We start from the raw sequence: 17,693 nt of genomic DNA on the forward strand, positions 1-17,693 counted from the left end.
TAATAATAAGTGCAATTTTATGTTTAAAATGTATTTTGGTCCAAACACATTAAGGACTTACATAAGAGTGGAAGTCTGAGTTATTGTGAAAGACTAAGAGCAATTGGTCTTGTGCAGTAATATTTGCAGTGGTCTGGGAGGTAAGCTTGCTTGGATGTGTTGTGCATATGGAGATAGCTGATTCCAGGGGTGTTTGGGGTTGCCGGGAACTGCTAGAGAGTCATCAGATTTCCTTCATGGAAATATCTATGGGAATGGAAGGTGTGTTGAGTGGTTCACTGACAGAGTGGCCACTGCATGGAACTGGCTGGTAAAATGGAACAGGACAAATATTGGTTTGGATATTTTAAGAACAGCCTGGAAACACACAACATGAACTAGTGAATGGCATTCTGACAAAACTGGATGGGCATTGTTGCCCCTGCTTAAAGTACTAATATGTGTATATGTAAGGATGGAAATATACTTATAACAAATAAGAAACTAGAAGGGTCTCATAATTTAAAGTCTATTGACTGTATAAACATGCTTGAAAGGAGCTAATAATAAGAATAAGCATTACAGCTTGTGGTCTCTCAAATAACTAAGCAACAGCCAAAAAAAAAAGAAAAAAAACACACACACACAATAGTTATGTAATGTATGATTTTAGTAAATCTGCTGCTGAGCGTCTCTGTTCCCTGGCGGGCATATAATGCTAGTCTCCCTATAGTGGAGTCTCCCCTGTGGTTTCACCTGGGCACCGATTAACGAACACTGTGCATGGAACACTATTCTGAAACCCTTTTCCTGACCTTCAGCTCTGCAAACAGCAAACCTCTTTTTACAAAGACCACTTAACCTATAGTTGAGTCTCCCCTGGGCACCGATTAATGAACACTGTGCGTGGAACACTATTCTGAAATCCTTCTCCTGACCTTCAGCTCCGCAAACAGCAAACCTCTTTTTACAAAGACCACTTAACCTATAGTGGAGTCTCCCCTGTGGTTTCACCTGGGCACCAATTAATGAACACTGTGCATGGAACACTATTCTGAAACCCTTCTCCTGACCTTCGGCTCCACAAACAGCAAACCTCTTTTTACAAAGACCACTTAACCTATAGTGGAGTCTCCCCTGTGGTTTCACCTGGGCACCAATTAACAAACACTGTGCATGGAACACTATTCTGAAACCCTTCTCCTGACCTTCGGCTCTGCAAACAGCAAACCTCTTTTTACAAAGACCACTTAACCTATAGTGGAGTCTCCCCTGTGGTTTCACCTGGGCACCGATTAATGAACACTGTGCGTGGAACACTATTTTGAAACCCTTCTCCTGACCTTCGGCTCCGCAAACAGCAAACCACTTTTTACAAAGACCACTTAACCTATAGTGGAGTCTCCGCTGTCGTTTCACCTGGGCACCGATTAACGAACACTGTGCGTGGAATACTGTTCTGAAACCCTTCTCCTGACCTTCGTCTCCGCAAACAGCAAACCTCTTTTTACAAAGACCACTTAACCTATAGTGGAGTCTCTCCTGTGGCTTCACTTGGGCACCGATTAACGAACACTGTGCATGGAAAACTATTCTGAAACCCTTCTCCTGACCTTCGGCTCCACAAACAGCAAACCTTTTTTTTACAAAGACCACTTAACCTATAGTGGAGTCTCCCCTGTGGTTTCACCTGGGCACCGATTAACGAACACTGTGCATGGAACACTATTCTGAAACCTTTCTCCTGACCTTCAGCTCCGCAAACAGCAAACCTCTTTTTACAAAGACCACGTAACCTATAGTGGAGTCTCCCCTGTGGTTTCACCTGGGCACCGATTAACGAACACTGTTTTTCTATCCCTCCTTTTCTCCTTTCACTCTTCTCTACTCACTTTCTTCTACCCTTCTATTGTTTAGAGTGCTGTCCTTTTCCTCTCTTCAGCAAGACCGACCACTATTTTTATTAGTCTCCCAACTGCTCAGCTTTTGACCTAGCAGTAAATAAGAGGAAAAATTAAACTTAAACTAAAGAAAATCAGTGAAGTAACTGCTTTCTAGCTGTGCTATTCTCTCCACACAATCCAGCCAATCCCTCTGCTTCCTGACTGATTTGTGCCATTCCTTACCTGAGCATTGCCCCACTCCGTTCGGCCTCGCTATGCTCGGGCTCACTTCGTTCCCCTACCCTACCCCCATTCCCACCAACCCCTGATACAATTTCCTTTATACTATCTACTCCCTCCCCTTCCTCCTCCAACTATCCAATAATAAACAACTTCCTGTCAAACTAAACTATTCATCACTTCCTGTCCCCATTATATCCTACTCCTCCCACTATAGCTAATAACCACCTACCTATATACTATAACTCTTTCCCTCTCTCTGCCTTACTCCCTACAATCACCACTCACCTTTCAACAACTATTTAACTAAAATGCAATATCTCATTCTAACCTCCCTACTCCTCTTTCTCCAAACCACTCAAACCTCATACCACTCCCACCTTCCCCTCCATCTATCATACACTACATCCTCCCATAGCATATACACATCAAACACCTATTTTATTCCATCCAACTTTGATATCTTCCCAGTGCTGTTCAACCTCCCCAACTGTTACCTAAGAAGATCTACCAGATTAGATATATCCCCCTCAACCTACAAACCTAAGTCCAAACTGTCCAAGACACACCAATTTACATTCCTAGTCACAGTACCTAATAATAACCTACTCACCTCAGGTGACATCCACCTCAACCCTAGTCCCACCCACTCTAGACCTAAGTACACATCCCTACTCTCCTCTACCTCCACACTAAACCATACTATCCCCTCTTCTCTCACATCCCCAAACCTTCCCAACTCCTCTGCCCCATCTACAATACCCAACCCAACTCCACCTAAATACCTATCCATATACTCTCTAAATATACAAAGTCTAACCAATAAAATCTCTAAGCTTCATGCTTGGATTGCCCAAAAAACTCCCCACATATTATGCCTCTCTGAAACCTGGCTTAAGCCACATATTACAAATAATGAAATCCTCCCACCAGGCTACAAATATCTATCATTTAGACACACTATCTAAAAAAGGGGGTGGTGTTGCCATCCTTCACTCAAACAACCTATAGCTTTCTCCCTTCCCCTCACCTATCCCTGACTTTCACCCAGCTGAACTTCTCATCACTAACTGCCATCTTAATCCTCACAAGAAAATTGCCATTTCCTCAATATATATCCCCCCAGGAAATAACTTACCCACCTTAGAGAAAATCCTTTCCTGGTTCACCCAAAACATACCCTACGAAATCCTCATTCTAGGTGACACTAACCTTGACTGAACCAAACTCAGAACCGACTCCCCTCAAAATACCATCAATCTGCATGGTTTCCACCAACTTATAACCTCCCCCACTAGAATCCATAAAAGCTCATTATCCAGCTCCATAATTGAATGGATACTAACCAACTCCCCTAAAGTATATAATAACTCCTATTTTCCCTCCCCCGCTCATTCTCCCACCTTAAAACATCCTTCTCAATTAGGTCCTCAAACAATACTCTTATTAAACCTGATGCTCATTCTAAACTTCTTGGGAGTCATTATCGATGATGAACTTAAATTTAACCTACAACACCTACACTGTACAAAAAAGACCAACCAGATACTAGGCTTATTCTATCGAAATAAAAGATACCTAACTCCAAATGGCAGGCTCACCCTAGCCCAAGCTTTTCTCCTCCCATTACTCCTTTATGCTGCCCCAGTGTTTACTAACATTCAATCCACAACTTTACATAAACTCCAGCAAACCTACCACAAGATTGCAAGATTTATCACAATCTCTCCATACAAAACACACCACTGCACAGCCCTTTCATCCCTTAAATGGCTTGAATTCCCTCACTTACTGCTGTTTTCACAACTTCAAATGGTCCACTCTATTCACTACAAGCCTGCATCATGTCCTGCTCTTTCAACTTTCATCTATTTCTATAAACCTGCTCGTACCCTCTGCACCTCCAACCTACAACTACTTCAATCCTTCTAACCAAAGAAATCTGTAGGCAAACTCATATAAATGCTCTATAGACCAAGCTTGGAACAAACTTCTTACAGACATATGCACCACTATTCACCTAGCCCACTTTAAAGAAAAGCTCAAACTCCATCTACTTAGCTCCAAAATTTGTGCCTGCATAACCCCAACCTAACCCCACCCTCTCCTATCTTAGCTCTCCCACCTCAATTACCTTGAACCTCATATCTTTATTGCTTATTACACCTCTACTATATGTACTGTTAACCTCCCCTCTACTACATCTAAGTACACTTTACCTTCTTTTCCCAACTCACATATATATGTCTGAACATCAGAAATTCCTCTACTCCTAAATACCTCTCTATACTTCTAGGTACCTTAAAAATAGCTCCAGTCTTACTAACTGTATATATGTAAATAACTCCATCTTGTTATTTTTCTTTATTTCTCCTCCTCTTTATCTTACACCCCTCCAGATAAGATAACTGTGTGCTACCGTGTATGCCTTGAATATTATAATGTCTGTATAACTCAATTACTTGAGTGTTTCATTACTATAATGTTTTTTTATCAACAATGTATAACACAATAGCTGATTGTATTTTGTTACTGTATTTCTTGGAGCTTTTCTCCTCGGGTCTCCACTGAAAATGGGCCAAAAGCCCAGCTGGACTAACCCGGTTAACAAATGTCAATAAATAAAAAATAAATAAATAAAAAATATAATCGTCATATATGATGAAGCAGTCTGCTGAATTTAGATGTTAAAGACAGGATTTAATAACATGGGCTTGTGTATAATAACACTACTGTCTTAACTTGTCATAAATGATGTACACTACACTGAACATCAAGGGGAAGCATGATGATTTTCTTATATAAGTAAATATGCATAACAAGTCATGTAATTGCTTTAACTTGAATTGTAGTTTTTGTAATGCATCTTGACCATATATAATACTTAAGCGGTTACCAAGGTAACTCACGTTTTATACATATCAAACTGACAAAGTTGTTCAAGAGAAACAATAGAAGCCTGAACTTGAAATGCCACAGAATGTAACAATCATATTCTGAACAAATAGTCTTAAATTGACAATAGACACTCAGTTTAATAACATGGGCTTGTGTATGATAAAACTACTGTTAACATGTTATGAATGACATACACTATATTGAATATCAAGGGGAAGCATGATGATTTTCATATAAGTAAATTTGCATAATAAGTCATATATTTGCTTTAACTTGAATTGTGGTTTTGTAACCCATCTTGACCATACATAATACTTAACCTGTTACCAAGGTAACTAATGTTTTATACATGACATCAAACTGACAAAGTAGCCTGAACTACGAATATCACAGAATGTAACAATCACATTTTAAACAAATAGTATTAAATTGGCAATAATCATTCAGTTTAACCTTTGCTGATTATACAGACTAGAATGTTGCCATTTAAATCTAAAAACTTTCAATATATGCCATAACATAGCAATTTATGAATATTGAAAGGGAATTTGTAATCATTAATCACAATAAGTGAATTTGTTGTTTTTAACCTATAATTTCACTCATTGTATAATAAGAAATGACAGATATGAAAATCCTTATGTGTAGGAAGAGGGATGCACTGATAATTAAAATCCACTAACTTTCAGCAATGTTCACATAAAACAAACTTGATGCTTTAAGTAAGTTAGCAGCAAACAAAGTGATTACTTAAATGCTGGCAAACAAAAAAATATAACTTTTGATATATCCAGTAAAATACATTGTATTATAAACATTAGGGATAAATATTATTACCATCTATTTATATTAAGTAATACATTTTGAAAGACTTGATCAATAACGGTGAATATGTTAAATAACTGTGTGCTATAATCTTTTACTGAGGTTTTATATATGATACATCCTACTTTACTATGATTGAATTGCTTTTCATCTATCTTTCATGTAAATATTAATTGCTTATACAATAAGTAGACATTTATATTATATTAGAATTCTGTCTAATCTACAATAGTACTATATCAGTTCAAAATAATATAAATATTGCTTATTCCTATTACAAATATTCTTCATAAGATAATTCAATTTATGGAGCTCAGATGTTCTGGATTGTCAAGGTATGAGTGATAATCTGATGGACTTAGTTTTAGCCATCAGATTAGGAATGATTTTCATTCCATGGCTAGTGTGGATCTTAGTTTTGTTAACATTTATTAATTTAAATTTATTTCACAAAAACATTTTTAGTATGCCTGACTAAAACATTACTTTATTGGTAAATACTCAAAGTATAAAACTCATAATTTCCTTTAAAAGCTCAAACATATACTTTATAGTCATCAGAGAAAAATGTTTAATAGTCACACTAAAACAAAAAATACATAGTCTAAATAACCTAAGATGGATTTAACTTTATTATCATTACATACCAATGGCCTAAACGATCCTAGCAAGAGATCAAATCTACTGAAATATTTAAAACTGAACAAAGCACAAATTGTCTTCCTTCAAGAAACTAATTTCAAAACAAATGACAATTACAAATGGAATCCTAACGAATATATGATATTGGCACAATCCACTTATAAGACAAAGGGGGTAACAATTTTATAGAAAACAAATGTGATTAACCCAGAAATCATTTATACGTATGAAGATAAAGAAGGCCTTATGGCATTAGTAATAGTTAAATATAATAACAGAATATGGACCCTAGCCAATCTATACTGGTTCCCAGGCATTGGAACAGGAACTGTTAAAAAGTACTTGGATTTCATTTCCAATAATTATAAAGGCAACTTAATATTAAGAGAAGATTTTAACTGTTTATTTGATACTTCTGAAACTACAAATAAAAAAACTGCTGCATACATCTGCTGTATCAAAGGCTTTAAATAAGTGATTAGAATCATTTCATCTTGTAGACACTTTCAGATTTAAAGAAGATAAATCTTTGTTGTTTTCCCATCAAGATCACAGATTTGGTACCCAAACTAGAATAGATCAAATATTTGCTGCTCATGACTTACACTCTAAAATCATTAATTTCTCAATCACTCCCTGCCCCTTTTCAGACCACAATTCATTGATACTAAAAATTCAAAATGGGTACAAACCATTAATCTTTAACTCCAGAATTCCAGCATATATAACTAAAAGTAAAGAGTTCAAACCTTGGTTATTATCTGAATTACAGTTATTCTTAGATATTAATTACACCACAGAGATACATAAAATAATGATATGGGTCTCATTAAAAGCTTACATATCTGGTAAAACCCTAACTTGGTATAAAAAAAATCAGAGAATGGGATTGTATTAGATCTACAATCCAAACGTTTGTCAGTAAAAGCTGAAAAAAAATCAAAATAATTTGGAGATGAAAAAGAAAGTAGAAGTATTAAACAATAAATACAATGGAATTCTAACACATAAAACTAGTTTAGCTTTAGAAAAATTAAAAACTAATACCTTGGCCACTTCTCCGAAATATCTACATAATTTATCCACAAGAATCAAAATACAATCAAAAGCTAATAACATTAAACATATCTTCCATGAAAAGAAAGGGAAAAATGTCTCGGATATAGGTAACATTCTTGATACCTATAGAAATCACTACATGGAACATTTCCAAAATGAAAATATACATATTGATCAATTAAATCTAGATGAAAATTTTTTTAATATAAAAAAATACCAGGGAAATTAAAACTAGATATGCAAACACCATATCCTACAACGAAATTACAGATACAATAAAAGAGGGTAAAAATAAAAAAGCTCCAGGTATAGATGGCATAATTATGGAAATATATCAACTTTTTCCTTCAAAGATACTATCCCTCTTCCACAAAACTCTATTAAAAATTCAGTCACAAGCTTTAATACCACCATCTTGGAGATATTCCTTAATCACACCAATCCTAAAGGAAAACAAATCCCCAAACCTATGTACCTCATATAGACCTATATCATTATTAAATAATGACTGTAAGATATTTATGACAATATTAACTAACAGAATGAAAATGCCACTATCCCAAACAATGAATAATGATCAAACTGGATTTATATATCATAGACACACACATGACAATATTAAAAGGATACTTTCTCTTATAGATTATATTAATAAAGACAATAAAGAAACACTCATAATTGGTTTAGATATAGAGAAAGCATTTGATCCCCTAAATTGGGACTATTTATTCAAAATCCTAATGTTATTTGAATTTCCTACATCCTTTGTTCATCTCCTAAAGAATATATATATTCAAATAATTTAGCGTATGTCAAGTTAGGTCCTTTTACCTCCGAATCTATACATATAACAAAAGGCACTAAACAAGGATGTCCCATGTCACAAATTCTATTTGCCCTGGTTACTGAAATATTGGCAGATTCAATTCATAACAATATAAAAATCAAAGGAATATATGTTTATGGACAATACAATTCTAAAGTAATGCTATTTGCTGATGAGATATTACTAACATTATCTAATACAAAAGAGACATTAGAATAATTATATATATTAATTGACAAATTTCACATGACTTCAGGACTCCATTTCAATAAATGAAAACCACATTTTTTATTTTTAAATTAAAAAAAAGAACTGCAGACTAAGGAGGGATCACATCATAGGGAAACAAGAATCTAACTTAAAATATCTAGGAATTGAGTTATAAAAGGATAATAATTGATTAGTCTCAAAAAACTATAATAATATCATTAATACAATTAGAATCTCTGTTGAAAAATGGAGCAAAATAATATTAACATTTGAAGATAAACTACAGTTAATACAAATTGTTTTACTGCCCAAGATCCTATATATAGCCTTGGCAATACAACTGTTACCAGAAAGGAATATACTTAAAGAAATAAATTCATGCTTAATACAATGTTTATGGTTTCCAAAAACAAACAGAATAGCTTTAATACGTCATATTAGACCATGGAAATAGGGAGGATTAAACTTTCCTGATACAGAAACATATATAAAAGCATCAATATATAAAACAATCTCAGTCTGGATAAGTCTAAATTACTCTGCAAATTGGAAAGAATTACTAACTGTAATATCAATAAATTAATTTGATTTACAAAAAAAATGTCAAATAACAGATAAAAACAATTTGCTATGGCACATATTATGCATTAGTATGCAATATAACATAACTAAACCCACTAAAACTCATATGATTAATTATTACATTGACTCATTTAGGAAAATTACTAATGCAAATATAGATTTAAAAATCTGGTTCAATCTTTTAACACCATTTATAGTCACATAGAACTTTCCACACAAAATATAGAGAGAAATTATTAATTCCTGGGAACAGAAAGGATTTGTTTGTTGGCTCCAATGTATCAAAGAACTAAAAGTTTTAGATATGCAAGTATAGCAAGATTATCCAAGTGCAACTAACTCTGGGCAAGACCACAATCCAAATTGTAGCTTGGTGCACATCCCCCACCATGCCCCAGGATTTCCACTCATCATTTCTTGATACACTGGAAAATATTAGGGTACATCCCAACACCCTAATAATGGGAAATTTCAAATACCCCACCATTAATTGGGAAAACTACTCATGTACCAACTCTTTTTCTCAACATTTTCTGGAATTCATAAATTCCAACTCCTTGGATCAATTTATCCACATCCCCACCAGGGGCAGCAATATTTTAGACCTAGTCATTACCAGCATGAGTGACCAGTGTTCCACACCTAAGGTCAATTCCTTGTTGGTCAGATCTGACCACAAGCTAATCACCCTAGACATCCACATCCTACCCCCACCCCCATTAGGGAAACTACCATAAAAAATTTCTTCAAAGCCAACTTCACACTTCTTAAGACAGAAGTGGCAAACTTCACGACACCCATGCAGAAGGACAATAGAGGTATGACTGCTGAATCCTACACAATTGCACTTTATAAGCACTTACACAAGTGCATGGATCATGCTATCCCTAACAGAACCAAGATGCTATCCTCCAAAAAATGAAGCCAATCTGGTGGTCTCCTGCCATAAACAAACGCTACACACTCTAGGGACCTAAACCTTATCACCACAATAAACAGAACATGCTGGAGGGATAGATTCCTGTCCCAGAGACTTCCCATACTCTGGAACAAACTACATATCTATATCAAACAAAGCTCCTCATTAGTACTCTTCAAGAAAAATCTTGATGATTGGATGGCAAATAGGAAATTCACCCCGGGGCTCATATTGTGGCTCTGCTCAACAGTGGCACAGGAAAATAATTGTCCTGGGTGGCAAAATCCAGGGTACCTTTTTGGCTAGGCTTATATAGGCCCTAGGGCCAATAGCCTAGTACCTACCTATGAACCTATAATAAAAAGAACATACAAAATTCCACAACAGGACTGGCTAACTTTACAGAGTAGTTTGTCATATTCACAAGATTTAAGTAGAATAATTAACAATTCTTCATTTAAAGAAATACCTAAATTTACGAAATACATATATGAAATCATATATAATGACTCTGACATGGGAAACAGTATTTCAAATTTTTACAAAATATTGATAAACTATAAAACAACACCCAAAACCTCATATTGGAAATATATAACAAAAGGACACTCGATACAGTTAACTGAAGATATTAAAACAAATATCTTATTAGCGATAAAATATACATCCTTTACACAATACTGGAAAGTTTTTTATTGTAAATGCTTGCACAGAGCATTCTTAACCAAAGACAGAATCAGTAAAAATAGTTCTTCCATAAAAGGAATATGTTGGAGATGTGAGGAAGTACACAATGCCGATTAGAACCACATTTTCTTTGATTGTGTTAAAATTAAGCCATTTTGGAATGGTATTAATAACTTTCTACAAGCTTTATTTAATGAATCATTTTATTTAAGTAAAGCTCTTGTATTATTAAATGTGAACGAAGGTCCTCATTTGAATATGTGAAACATTTATCTAGTATGGACTATACTTGCAGTTTCAAGGAAGTGTATAACAAGAAGATGGAATACAAACACAATGCCAACTTTGGAAGACTTCTACAGCCTACTGAAGACCACAGTATTATTGGAAATTAAAATTAAAGAACTAAGAATTTATCCAAAGCCATTTACCAACAACCCTTGGGGAAAAGTCTTATTGTTGATTGACACTACACAGTAATTGATCAGACACTCTGATAATGGATTGGACATACTTATAAAGTAACTGTATACATTAAGATCTGTTATAGTGTTAGGCAAATGTAAATAGTGTACATAGTTATTTTTGATGTTATGTATAAATACTATGGAATTCATTCAAATTTATTTGAAAAATAAAAAAAAATTGAGGAAAAAAGAAAGGTATAAATACAGATATAACTCTGTTAATTTCTATAAATGTCTGTTGGGCTAGGTCAGGTCAATTAAAAAAGAAAAACAAAAACACTAGCAAATGCATTCTCATATATGTAAAACTATGGCAATGAAAACCAGTTTTCCAAAAATGCACAAACCATAACAAATGCTGATTTAAATACTTCAAATAACCTCTGTGCCATGTACAAACCCCCAACCATAACACTGTTCCTAAATCTACAATAAAATAACACTAACCACATTCCTTAAATCAAATACCTTCTAAGACTCCAACTCTAAAGTTAAAGTCGCTGACTTCTATTAAATATGACATTTGACCTACTGGAATTCAAAAAAATGGTCTCAGTAAACTGGGATTCAATAACAACATTCTTAATTAATATTATTCTTCCTCGGTGGACTACAGTCAACTCATCTTCACTTTTGTAGGTCCTGGATATCAATGATTACATTGTTTTAACATTCTGGATTTTATTAGTTTATTTATTTTTAACTATGGCTGGCTTATTCTCACTACTTGGGCACTTCTCCAGTTTTGATCTATAGTTCCACTCCATTTCTTAAACAGCTTGTAATTTTTCACCAGAAGTATTCTACCTACTTAAATTTCTGAGCCTATATCTTTATATCTCAGGCTGTTACTGCAGATGTCCTTTGATATTCATAAATCAGTAGCTTTTGTTTGCTTTAGTAATTACTTTGATTAACATAAATGGCATAAAAGACCTGTTTCTGCAAGTAGTTAGAATGCACTATTCATTAAAACGATTACATGAACAATAAATAATAAAGTACATTAGTGCAAACATTATATTTAATCATTATACTGACATAAATGATTTATGCAAGCTATTAGGATGTCCAGAAAATGTAAGCAACATAATTATATGGCATTACAAATCATTACAAGTTATAATACACAGTCTGACAGCTTAATAAGTTAAAGTTTTCTGTTCTTCTGCATGCCTAAAATGCACATGACCCACAACAGTAAGCTGAGACAATTTCAGCTACACATGTTTCATGAGTCTGTGCTATCAAATTCTGTACATTACAGCAGTGTCAAAAGAGAAATTAACTTCATTACTAATGTAATGTCCAGGCAAAATGGTGTGGAGATGCAGTCAGCAGTATTCACAAGGGTTCTGAAATTTGTCTAAACTATGATCCTGGCAGATACAGAGGAAGACAACGAGCTATAGGCAGGCAAACAACGGGATGCCTATCTCATTTCTGTGCAGAGTTTCATAGAGGACTTTATCTTGCATTCACACAGAACATCATGTGAAGCTAAACACAGCAGAATCTTCTTAGGGTTTGACAAATTAATGCACTAAAGCCTACTGGCCACCCCACCATAATCAATGACCATTCTAGCTTGTCTCAGCTGGTGAGACCAACCTCCATGTACAGGTGCCAGCCTCTTTTTGCAAGGAATCTTAGCAATATGAATATTTTGTGCATTTAACATGCTGCAACCTTTATATACTTTCTATGTGGTGGGATCAGAATTAAGATAAATGTACAATAATTATTAATTAATTTGTGTATTGCTGGAAATTAACCTGTAAACTGAATGTAGTAAATTTAGTGGAGAAGCCAGAGACCATCTCACAGTACCCCAGGGTGGTCCATTTTTTTCCCTGTGACACCAACTCTATTTAGCATTATTATTTGTTTTCAAAAATCATTTTGGATTCTGTCCTACAAATTAAAAATTAAAATAAAAAAGTGCCTATCTTATTCAGAAGGCAATTTCTTGTATCATGTCTATTCAGAATGAATGACAACATTTTTGAATGTCTTCAACAAAAGACTGCTGTGATTTTAATGAGCTACTATAAGGAAACAGTTAATAAAGGTATTTAAGTCATGCTACTAATTCATCAAACTGAGCACCATCTTAAAAATTTGGACTTTTGTTTTCATAATTTTACTTTGCAACTGCAGTATGTTACTTCTATGATCTTCGTTATATGTCAGTTGCACAAAAATGATAATCAAACAAAAATGAATTTCATTGCACAGAAGTTAGAAAATGTTGTTTGTTAAAGAAAATATAATCAAAGCAGCATTATCTGAATGAACAAAAGCCAGTCAAAGTCTTCTGTATGAAGGCACACTCCTATCCTATCTATTTATAATAATTAATTTCAAAGCAGGACATGTTTTGTTGCCTTCTCCACAGGTGATTATCAGGTGATACCAGCTCCCCTCATCATTCACCTCGTCTACCTGACTCACCTTAGCCTCCTGCAGTTCAGGACCAATGAGAAGATGAAGGACACTGGTGAAAGCCCACAAAATGTCATATAATACAGTTTCTTGCATATTGTCAATAATGTCTGAAGTAATAAAGGAAATGCTTATTTACTGCTGTGCATGTAACAACACAATCTAAATTTTTCAAAGCAATAACCACCTGATATGTCAAGGCATATTGTTAGGTAAATAAACTAAATATCAGCCATCTATGTCATTTTCTAAGGTGAAATGATATACCTGTTAACAGTCAACTGATCAACAATGTAATATAATATAGAGCAGTGTATCTATATTATTGCTTCTTTGTGTGGAAAGGATTTGAACTATATAAATATAAAAATTGTACTTCAAACATTTTGAGAATTTCAGTGGTATTATGCATGGTGTGACGTTCCTGATCTGGGCCAGTAATCAAGGAGCTTCAATACTCACCACTGACATCAGTGAGGGACATTCATTTGGAAGAAAAGTGGATACACACAGTATTTTCAGAGCAAACTCTCTGCACAAAGCACAATTTCCCATAAGAGCACACAGGGAGAACACTCAGTCCCGGAGCTGGGTTTCTCTCTCTCTCTCTCGCTCTCTTTGTCTAGGCCCCAAATAAGACTCCCCACTGACACAGCTATAGAGTTGAATCCTCAGCCAAGCCCTCCACTACCATCTCTGTGAAAGCAGTGCTCTGTGTCCCTGCTCCAAGTAGCTCTTTCACACACACACACACACACACACACACACACACACACACACACACACACACACACACACACACACACTTTGAGATTTAATTTTCACACACAAACACCTAGAAAATGCTGCCACAGATTTACAAGCTATGCCCCCTCCGCCCAGACTATAAGGTAGATACTGCCACCAGAACACTCCAAAGCCAGCTACTTTAAGGCTCTTACAAGGATACCCAATTATACTGAGTACAATTAATACTAATACAAATGGTAATGTTTGACCAATGCAGTAAGACGTTCAGTAGTGAACACAGTGTCACTAAATAAATATAAGGGCTCTCAGAGGTTAAAATTTTCTCTAAAATACCAGCTACAATATAAAGTTTAAATATATTTAATAATAAATAATAAAATAACATGAAAATACTAAATATATTTTTATAATAAACACCAGAGTTTCAGTCACATGAAATATTAAAAATAACACGGATGGATAGATTCACACAGATGCATGAAAACAGCACGTAACTAATCTCACTATATTTTTAAGACTGAGCTAAAGAATTACTATTCCCTGGTTACTTACTAAAGCAAGGTGGGATGAAGTAGGTGAGTGGTCCTTCTTTGTCAGGTTTCAAAAACAGACTGCCCTAAGACTTCTGTCTCATCTTGCATTAAAACATAATTTCAGTGCTAGATTACAGAATGACATCACATACATCTGGTAACCTGACTTCTAGTTCCCATACTACTCCCTTTACTAGAAACTGAGCCAAAACCTTGCACATATGTGTTATCAAACACGCACACACATAGAGCTGTGTTAATATGCATTACAGCATCTAAAAACTATAAAACCATTTCAAAACCTTCCACCCTTCCAGGGTAGCAATTAGTTCACCCCTAAGGACAATACAGTAGGATTCTTAGTCCTGGTTTCACAGACATTTTGTCCCTGGCTGCAACCAGAACTGTAAGATACATTCTTTATAGCCTACACCAGGTAATTTGATTTCAGACTATTTTTCAAAGTTAGATGGACTGAGATTAACCTCTTCTCTTCCATTATCCACTGTTACAATATATTAATTTCAACAGTTACAAAACAGTCTTACATGCAGGTGTATTTCTTTTCTGTCCAGCAGGATCCACTATTGGTACATTTGTTAAAACAAGCAACTTTACAAATACATTTTCCACACAAGTACCTGTACAAATCAGTTTGATATACAAATGACATATAATTCTTTACAAAACTCCAGCTAGCTATGCTGGTATATGTTACACATCCACTGCCCTACTTCTCCTGGCATAGCTGCCAGTATCTCACATCATTACACATGGATTTCCATTTTTTAGAGGAAGAAAATTCCAGAACGCAGGGTCTCATGATACAGGATGATTTTATCATCTGCAGTGAATGTTTGACTTGGTACAGTCAGGTTGCAGTATTAGTTCTGTGAAACTGTAAGGGAATTAATGACAGCAAACCAGTTCAGGTTTTATTGCTAGAGAAGTCTCAGTAGCAAAGACTTTACAGAAAAATACAAACAAGGAGGCCAGCTTATAGGGACAAAGGAACCCAGCTGTCACCTTTTAGGGTGGTGCAGCAGTGCTCTAATCCAGAGGCTAGTAGAACAAGTTCAAATATTTTGTTTTAGATATTATCCAGTGTTTTTTTTCTGTTATCAGTGAAAGCCTATAATTCATAATTAATTTTATGTATTTCATTATCAGGTTAGTAAACTAGACAGCTAGGGCACTTTTCCCTTTATGATTTTTTATTTATTTATTTATTTTACATTTGTTTACCGGGCTAGTCCAACTGGATACATGTCCATTTTCAGTGGAGGCCTGGGGAGAAAAGCTCCACTACATACTACTTAACAATATCAAGATATACATGAATATACAATAATAGGAAAAACATATGCTTTAAACCTACGACAGGTTGTATAGACTTTTGAGTACAGTCTGAGTCTTAGGATGGTAAAAAAAAAAAGTAAAGATGTTGAACATTAAATACTCTGTTGGAGTTTGTAGTTAAGAAGAAAGAGAAAGGGAGTTAAGGAATCAGATAAAATAGGAAAAAAAAGATGGCTAACCAGGGTTATTGCATGAGCATAGCCAATGGTTGTTTAGGAAGAATTTTAGTTTAGTTTGAAATAGGGGGAGTGAAGTTAGGGTTGTGAGGCCTTGTGGTAGCTGGTTCCATATTTTGCCAACTGAGTTGGAAAATGTGGAGTCACCTGCTGAGTTTTCAGATAGGAAAGTTTGGATCAGTATTTTGTTAGTGGAGTGTAGGTACCTCTGATTGTTATAGGGTGTTATGAGGGTGGAGAGTATTGGGGTGTTGTCGGGGTGATGAAGGGCATTATGGGCAATAGTGAGTTGATAGTATTGTATAAGGTGGGGTAATTCCAGCCACCCTAGTTTTTTAAGATTTAAACAATGATGAGTTCTATATGGAGAGGCAGTTGCAAATCTGGCGATGTTATTATATGATGTAGCTAGTTTGTTAAGATTATGCTTCGAAAGATTTGTGTATATGGAGGAAGCGTATAATAGGGTTGAGATTAAGTGGGTTCTAGCTATTGTAGTTCTGGCTTCAGGAGTAAGAAAAGATTTGATTCTGTAGAGAGAGCCTAGTTTTCTGTTGGTAGATTTTATTGTAAAGTTAATATGGTTGTCAAATCTTAATTGATTGTCAATAGTAATACCCAAGAGTTTTGTTGTTTGGTCAGGAGAGATAATGGTCCCATTATTGGATGTAAGTGTATAATGGATAGAGGAAGACAAGTGGATGGGTGGAAAGAGCAAGAGTTTGGTTTTCTTGGCGTTGAGGAGAAGACAATGTTTAGAAAGCCATTGCTCTATAGTTGTGAAGGTTTTTTGTGTGAGAGAGTGAAGTTCTGTCTGCGTTGAGGCTGAGCAAATGATACTAGTGTCATCTGCATATTGAATGCAAGTTGTTAGTGGAGTAGCTAGATGAAGTTCATTTATAAAAATGGAGAACAATAGAGGACCTAAAATAGAGCCCTGAGGGACACCTATAGAGGTGGGGAGGAGATCAGAGAGTTGGTTGTCCCACAGAACTGCCTGTTTTCGGTTGTCTAGATAGGATGTGAACCAGCTTAAGGCAGGATTATCTAGAGAGAGGGACTTTAAACGATGGAGGAGAAGTTGGTGATTGACCATGTCAAAGTCTTTGGACAGGTCTACAAAGAATGCCGAAGAAGGAGTATTATTGTTGCGGTTTTTGTTAATTGAGTCGATGAAGGATGGTAAGGCTGTGCTAGTACTATGGTATGGTCG

General features: G+C 35.3%; 1 protein-coding gene across 3 annotated transcripts in view; it reads right to left on the bottom strand.

Moving 5' to 3' along the window:
* IQSEC3 (IQ motif and Sec7 domain ArfGEF 3) overlaps positions 1 to 17,693 on the bottom strand; it is a 3,183,686-nt gene that overhangs the window by 2,200,439 nt on the left and 965,554 nt on the right. The window lies entirely within an intron of this gene.

This window comes from Protopterus annectens, chromosome 11.part0 (assembly GCF_019279795.1).
Source record: "Protopterus annectens isolate FY-2018-M chromosome 11.part0, PAN1.0, whole genome shotgun sequence".
In the NCBI taxonomy this organism is placed as follows: Eukaryota; Metazoa; Chordata; order Ceratodontiformes; family Protopteridae; genus Protopterus; species Protopterus annectens.